This window comes from Cetorhinus maximus, chromosome 1 (genome assembly GCF_964194155.1).
Source record: "Cetorhinus maximus chromosome 1, sCetMax3.hap1.1, whole genome shotgun sequence".
Taxonomy (NCBI): Eukaryota; Metazoa; Chordata; class Chondrichthyes; order Lamniformes; family Cetorhinidae; genus Cetorhinus; species Cetorhinus maximus.
Genome location: NC_135879.1, coordinates 146,023,860 through 146,030,592, shown reverse-complemented (window position 1 = coordinate 146,030,592; position 6,733 = coordinate 146,023,860).

Here is a 6,733-nt window from a genome sequence, read left to right as displayed (position 1 = left end):
AGGGAAATCATGTTTAACCAATTTATTGGAGTTTTTGAAGAAATAACATATGCTGATAAAGGGGAACTGGTGCATATACTGTACTTAGATTTCCAGAAGGCATTTGATAAGAGGTACCACATCAAAGGTTATTGTGAAAAATAAAAGTTCTTTGGCATGGATAGGAGATTAGCTAGCTAACAGGAAACAGAGTAGGCATAAATGGGTCTTCTTCTGGTTGGCAAAATCGAACGAGTCATGTGTCACAAGAATCAGTGCTGGGGCCTCAATTGTTTACAATTTATATAAATGACTTGGATGAAGGACCTGAAGGTATGGTTGCTAAATTTGCTGATGATACAAAGATAGATAGGAAAGTAAGTTGTGAAGAGGACATAACGAGGCTACAAAGAGATATTGATAGGTTAAGTCAGTGGGTAAAGGTCTGGCAAATGGAGTATAACATCGGAAAATGTGAAATTGTCAATTTTGGCAGGAAAAATAAAGAAGCATATTATCTAAATGATGAGCAATTGCAGAGCTCTGAGATGCAGAGGGATTTGGGTGTCCTAGTGCAGATACAGCAAGTTATTAGGGAAGCTACTAGAATGTTATTGTGTGTTGCAAGAGGAATTGAATGCACAAGGAGAGGTTATGCTTCAGTTATACAGGACATTGGTGAAACTGTATCTGGAGTGTTGAATGCAGTATTGGTCTCCTTATTTAAGGAAGGATGTAAATAATTTGGAAGCAGTTCAGAGGTTTACTAGACTAATACCTGGAATGGAAGGGTTGTCTTATGAGGAAAGGTTGGACAGGCTAGGCCTGTATCTGCAGGAGTTTAGAAGAGTAAGAGGTGATTTGATTGAAAAGCAAGATCCTGAGGGGTATTGACAAGATATGGAAAGGACATTTCTTCTTGTGGGAGAATCTAGAACTAGGGGCCACCATTTAAAATTAAGGGGTTGCCCATTTAAGACAGATGAGGAGTAAATTTCTCTCTGAGGCCATGAGTTTTTGGAAAAGGTAGTGGAAGCAGAGTTCTAAGGCAGAAGTAGATTCTTGATAAGAAAAGTTTGGAGGGGGGTAGGCGGGAATGTCGGGTTGAAGTTACAATCAGATCAACCATGATCTTATTGAATGCTGGAGCAGGCTCGAGGGGGCGAGTGGCCTACTACTGCTCATAATTCAAATGTATGTATGTCAATTTTTTCTCAACATCACTGGAAACTTGCCTTTGAGTGCTCAGAAAAGCTTGAGTGGGCCCTGGTTGAGAAGCATGTCAGTATGGGATAATATAGCAAGCAGTTTTGCCATCTGCCATGGCAGAGGTCCCACCCCAAGGTTTGATACACGTTATATTTTTAATGAATGGGCAAATGCAAAACCAATAATCTCCTTTCACATGTTTGAATGGAACATGCAAAAAGCTATTTCTAAAAGGTGGCTGAACATTTTTCAAAAGCTGGATAATATGGAGGTTAATACTCAGATCTGGAAAAGGCAGTTGAGTTCACTTGTGTTTGCTGGGTATCACAGCCCCTGTTGAACACATCTTTTCACCAATGAACACAGTGCGATAAACTGAAAAATCATGGTGCTATTTCTATCATGAAGGCTTTTTTTTTTGAGTGAATTTTGACCTGACTGTTTCGATGACAAGCTGCTGAAAGACAAGTGGATCCTTCACAAAAAACTGCTTCAAGTAGAAATGCAGTTCACAAGAAACATTGCACTGTGAAGGATAGCAAGATGAGAACAGGGCAGGCACTTCTAAAGAGCAGTAACACTTAAGTACCAAGTTACTTTTTTTCAAAAAAGTATCTACTTACAATCAACTATATTACTTATAAAATTACTATTTCTTTGTTCAACATAGTTCTGATTGATTGCCATTAAACTGGTCACCCCACTCCTAGCTCTGGTCTCACCCACAAGTGGAAATATCTTCTCTACGCCTACCCTCGAACACTTCATAATCATGAAGACCTCTATCAAGTTTCCTTCAGTCTTCTCTTTTCCAGAAGAGTGCCAGTCTGTTCAAACTTTCTTGATGAGTATAACTTTTCAGTTCTAGAATCATTCTAGTAAATTATGCACCTTCACCAGCACCTCCACACCTTTCTTGTAATAAGAGAGTAGACCTGTTCACAGTACCCCAACTGCAATCTAGCCAAGGTGTTAAACAGGTTTAACATAACTTCTCTGCTTTTCAATTCTATTCCTCTAGAAATGAACTGGAGTGCTTTGTTGGTTTTCAAATGGCGTTATTAACTACTTTCAGTGATTTGTGTATTTGTACCCCAGATCCCTCTGTTCTTCGACTCCATTTAGGCATTTGCTTTCCGAGAAATATGTGGCCACCTTGTTCTTCCTACCAAAATGTATTACTTAATGCCAATTACATGCCCATTCTGCAAGTCTATTAACTTTTCAATATTTTGCTGCAGCCCTTCTAATATTCCCCAATTTGGTATTATCTACAAATTTTGAAATGATTCTTTCAATTCCTGAGTATAAATCTATGTGCATAGTAAACAAGTGATCCCAGCATCAATCCTTGTAGAACACCACTTCCCACCATTTACCAATTCAATTAACTACCTTTAACACCAACTGTTCTTTGTAGCCAACTCGCTACTTGTCCTGACTCCACGTGTTCTGACATTAGTCATGTTCTTACAGTACCTTATCAGAGGCTTTTTGGAATTCCAAATACGTTGTGTTTTGTATTTCCCTTACCCACCCTTTTTGGTACTTCAAAGAATTCAGTAATGTTGTTCAAGGGTAAGTTTACCTTTTAGATGCTTTCCTATTACATCTTCTATTCAGGATTCCATCATCTTCCCTAACACCAACATTAGCTAATTGGTCTATAGTTCTCTAGTGATATATATCACTTTTTATATATAGGAATCATCTATTCGGATAATTACCTTTTTGGACCCTCTTCAGCTCATCACCAGAAAACTAGTCGAAACTTGCACAGCTTACATGCCAATCAAGTTCGATGTATAGCATATGACCTTGACTTCCGTAATAAAAAGGAACCTACTTGCTGAAACAGATAGGCATTTCACTCAAGGTCATGTTTGCAGGCTGAACAGATGTGTTCCTCAAAGTGGTCACCTTGTGCGTTTGGTCTCCACAATATAATGGGGACCTTATCTTAAGCAGTAAATACAATTAATTAAAAATAGTACAAGTAAACTAAGATAAAAGCAAAATACTGCAGATGCTGGATATCTGAAACCAAAGACAGAAAATACTGGAAAAGCTTTGCAGGTCTAGCAGCATCTGTGGAGAGAGAACCAGAGTTAATGTTTTGAGTCCGTATGACCCTTCTTCAGAGCTCACCTGACAGATGGCCCTTGTGGGGATGGGGTGGGGTGGGAGGGGACGATGGTGGGGAAAAGAGATCGAAGATAGGATAGGAAAATAGGACTTCTGTCCTTGGCCTGCTGCAACATTCCACTGAAGCCCAACACAAACCGGAGGAACAGCACCTCATCTTCCGGGAGTGCCAGGCCACTTACATCACTGAAATTTTGTAATTGGCAAGTGAGTTCCTCACAAAGCTTGCAGAAGCTCCAATTGCAGGCTAAGATGTGCCAAAATTTCCAACCCACTGGTGAACAACTTGGTAGTGTCTACAACTGCATAAAGGAGGTAACGTTAAGACTCAAAAGCATCTCCCACCCAGCACAGATCAAATTGAGAAATGGCTGAGTTTGAGGTGGAAGTTAAAATGCACTAAATCATCACCATGGCAAGGAATGTGAATTCCTCCTCACTCCCACCTCTTCACAGAAAATAGGAAAGACAGTTTGCCACTTTTGGAAAGTAACTTTGGGGGACACAGCAGAAGCAGATTGGATTGCTCTAATAAAAAGTCCACGTGCACTCAATGGGCTTCCTTCTCTGTAGTTATGACTTTTATTCTAGGAGAAGCAATAGGAGCCCACTTTTTCAGTGGCATTAAGGCTACTCCTAAGCTACGCAGATTCATAATGTAGTAATAGGTTTAAAGCCTGTGCAATACATGTATAAAACCTGACTTTCAATAACTGAGGACAGGTGTTTGAGGATGTGCTTCAGAAGAACCCCTTCATCTACATCTTGCAAGTAGCATGTTGACATAGATAAGTTTGGTGTCATCAGACACACTTTCCTAGGCTTTTTGTTGGAGTCATACTAGACCAATATCAGTTGTAGGGTAGTAGTTGGTTCAGACTGAACCAGAAACCAATAGATATGAAGAGATCACCTGAGCTCCATGGCAACACGGGCTGTTTCAAAAGGCAGGTAGCATGAGGCTACAGGCCAAACACGAACATTGAGAAGAAGCATCACGAGGTTGATATGTCAGAATTTCAAACTTATGTTGAAGAAAGTTTAATTTAGCACTAGCTGTGTTGAATGTAAATATTGCTGATCATGCTTAATTTTTCTGCCAAGCATGGGATGCCTCTATTTTTTGACTATGTAAAAGGGATTTTTCCTCCTGATTAGGTGCCAAATACTGGTTTTGCCAAAACAAGATGGAATTACACTAGCCCAGGTACCGATATCACAAGATTTTCAAAAATTATGAAAAATTACAGCATTCAATAAAGGCACACGTTTTAATTAGATAACTACCACACAAAGGAGAGGGTAACGATATTAAGCCAGAATTACCCATTAAATATTAAATAGGTTCAACTAGAGATATTGTTAAAGAGAGGCAAGATCTTTTTTTAATTCTTTCAGATGTGAGCATCACTGGCAAGGTCAGCATTTGTTGCTCAGCCCCAATTGTTCTCAAAGGTGGTGGTGAGCTGCCTTCCTGAACTACTGCAGTCCATCTGGTGTAGATACACCCACCATGCTTTATGGAAGGGAGCTCCAGAATTTTGACTCAGCAACAGTGAAAGAACAGTGATAATTCCAAGTCAGGATGCTGTGTGGCTTGGAGGGGAACTTTCAGCAGGTGGTGTTCCCATACGTCTGCTGCCCTTGCCCTTCTAGATGGTAGAGGTCGCAGGTTTGGAAGGTGCTGTCAAAGGCTCCTTGGTGTGTTGCTGCAGTGCATCTTGTGTAGATGGTACACACTGCCGCCACTGTCAGTAATGGACGGGATGCCGATCAAAAAGTGGGCTGTTGGTGTAGAGCTCCTGAGCATTGTTGGAACCACACTCATCCAGACAAATGGGGAGAATTCCTTCACACTCCTGACTTGTAAATTGCAGATGGTGGATAAGCTTTGGGGAAATCAACAGGTGAGTTACTTGCTACAGAATTCCCAGCCTTAGACCTGCTCCTGTAGCTGCAGTATTTATATGGCTGATCCAGTTAAGTTTCTGGACAATAATAACCCCCAGGATGTTAACAGTGGCGATTCAGTGATGGTAATGTCATTGAATGCCATGGGGAAGTTAGATTCTCCTTTGTTGGAGATGGTCATTGCCTGGCACGAATGTTACTTACCACTTAACAGCCCAAGCCCAAATGATGTCTAGGTTTTGCTGCAGAAGGGCACAGACTGCTTCAGTAACAGAAGAACAAATGCTACTAATATTGTGCAGTGAACATCCCCACTTCTGAGCTTTGATGAATGGAAGGTCATTGATGGAGCACTGAGGATGGTTGGGCCTAAGGCACTACCTTGAGACACCTTCAGCAACATCCTGGGGCTGAGATATTTGGCCTGCAATAACCAGCTTCCTTTTATATTAGTCATGACTCTCAATTGTGGAAAGTTCGCCCTCTGATTTCCATTGACTTCAGTTCAGTCAGAGTCCTTAATACCACATTCAGTCAAATACTACCTTGAAGTCAAGGACACTCACTTTTCACCCCACCTTTCAAGTTCAACTCTTTTATGTTTGAACCAAGTCTATCATGAGGTCAGGAGCAGAGCAGCTCTGGCAGAACCCAAACCAAGCATTGTTACTCCTATGAAGGTACTACTTGATTACAATGTCACAATCATCAAGAGTAGTCAGGTTGGGGAGTAATTAGCTGGATTGTGGACAATTTTCCCCATTTTCAGGATGCCAGTGCTGTAGCTGCACTGAAACAATTGGAAAACAAGCAAACAAAAAAATCAAAGCTTTAGGCTAAGCAGACTTCTTTCTCTTAAAATGTCCCACATTCTTAACTGTAGGCAGATAGGCATCAAATTAACTAGGGGGTGATAGCCCTAACCTGACATTACTCTCTCAAGTTCCCCATTAAGGAAATCCATCACATACATTGGCAGTAAGTCAAGTCCCCGTTTGCCGCCTGGCCCAGTTCTGATGGCATCCTCTCACCCGAGTCAGAAGATTGTGGGCTTAAGTTCAACTCGAGACTTAACAATTCAGTGCAATATGGAGGCAGCACTGCACTGTCACTGCTGCCATCTGTTGAATAAGACCTTAAACTAAAGCCCCACCTTTCTTGCAGGTTAATGTCAAAGACCCATGATACTTTGAAGAGCAGTGTTTCCCTGTTGCCTGGTCAATATTTATCCATCAACCAATATCACTAAAGCAAATTATCTGGTCATTCCCATATTGCTATGTGCAATTAACTGCCATGTTTTTCTACATGATAACAATAACCACCCTTCAAAATAGTTTCACTGTCTTAGGGTGCTTTGGAAAATTGAGGTTGTAAAAAGTACTTCAAAAAATGAAAACCTCTTTCTTTCTTTTACAAATATTGTTGCCAAATCACAATCAAATACTATGCTGATATTTTAATGATTTTTACTATCAAGCTACACTTA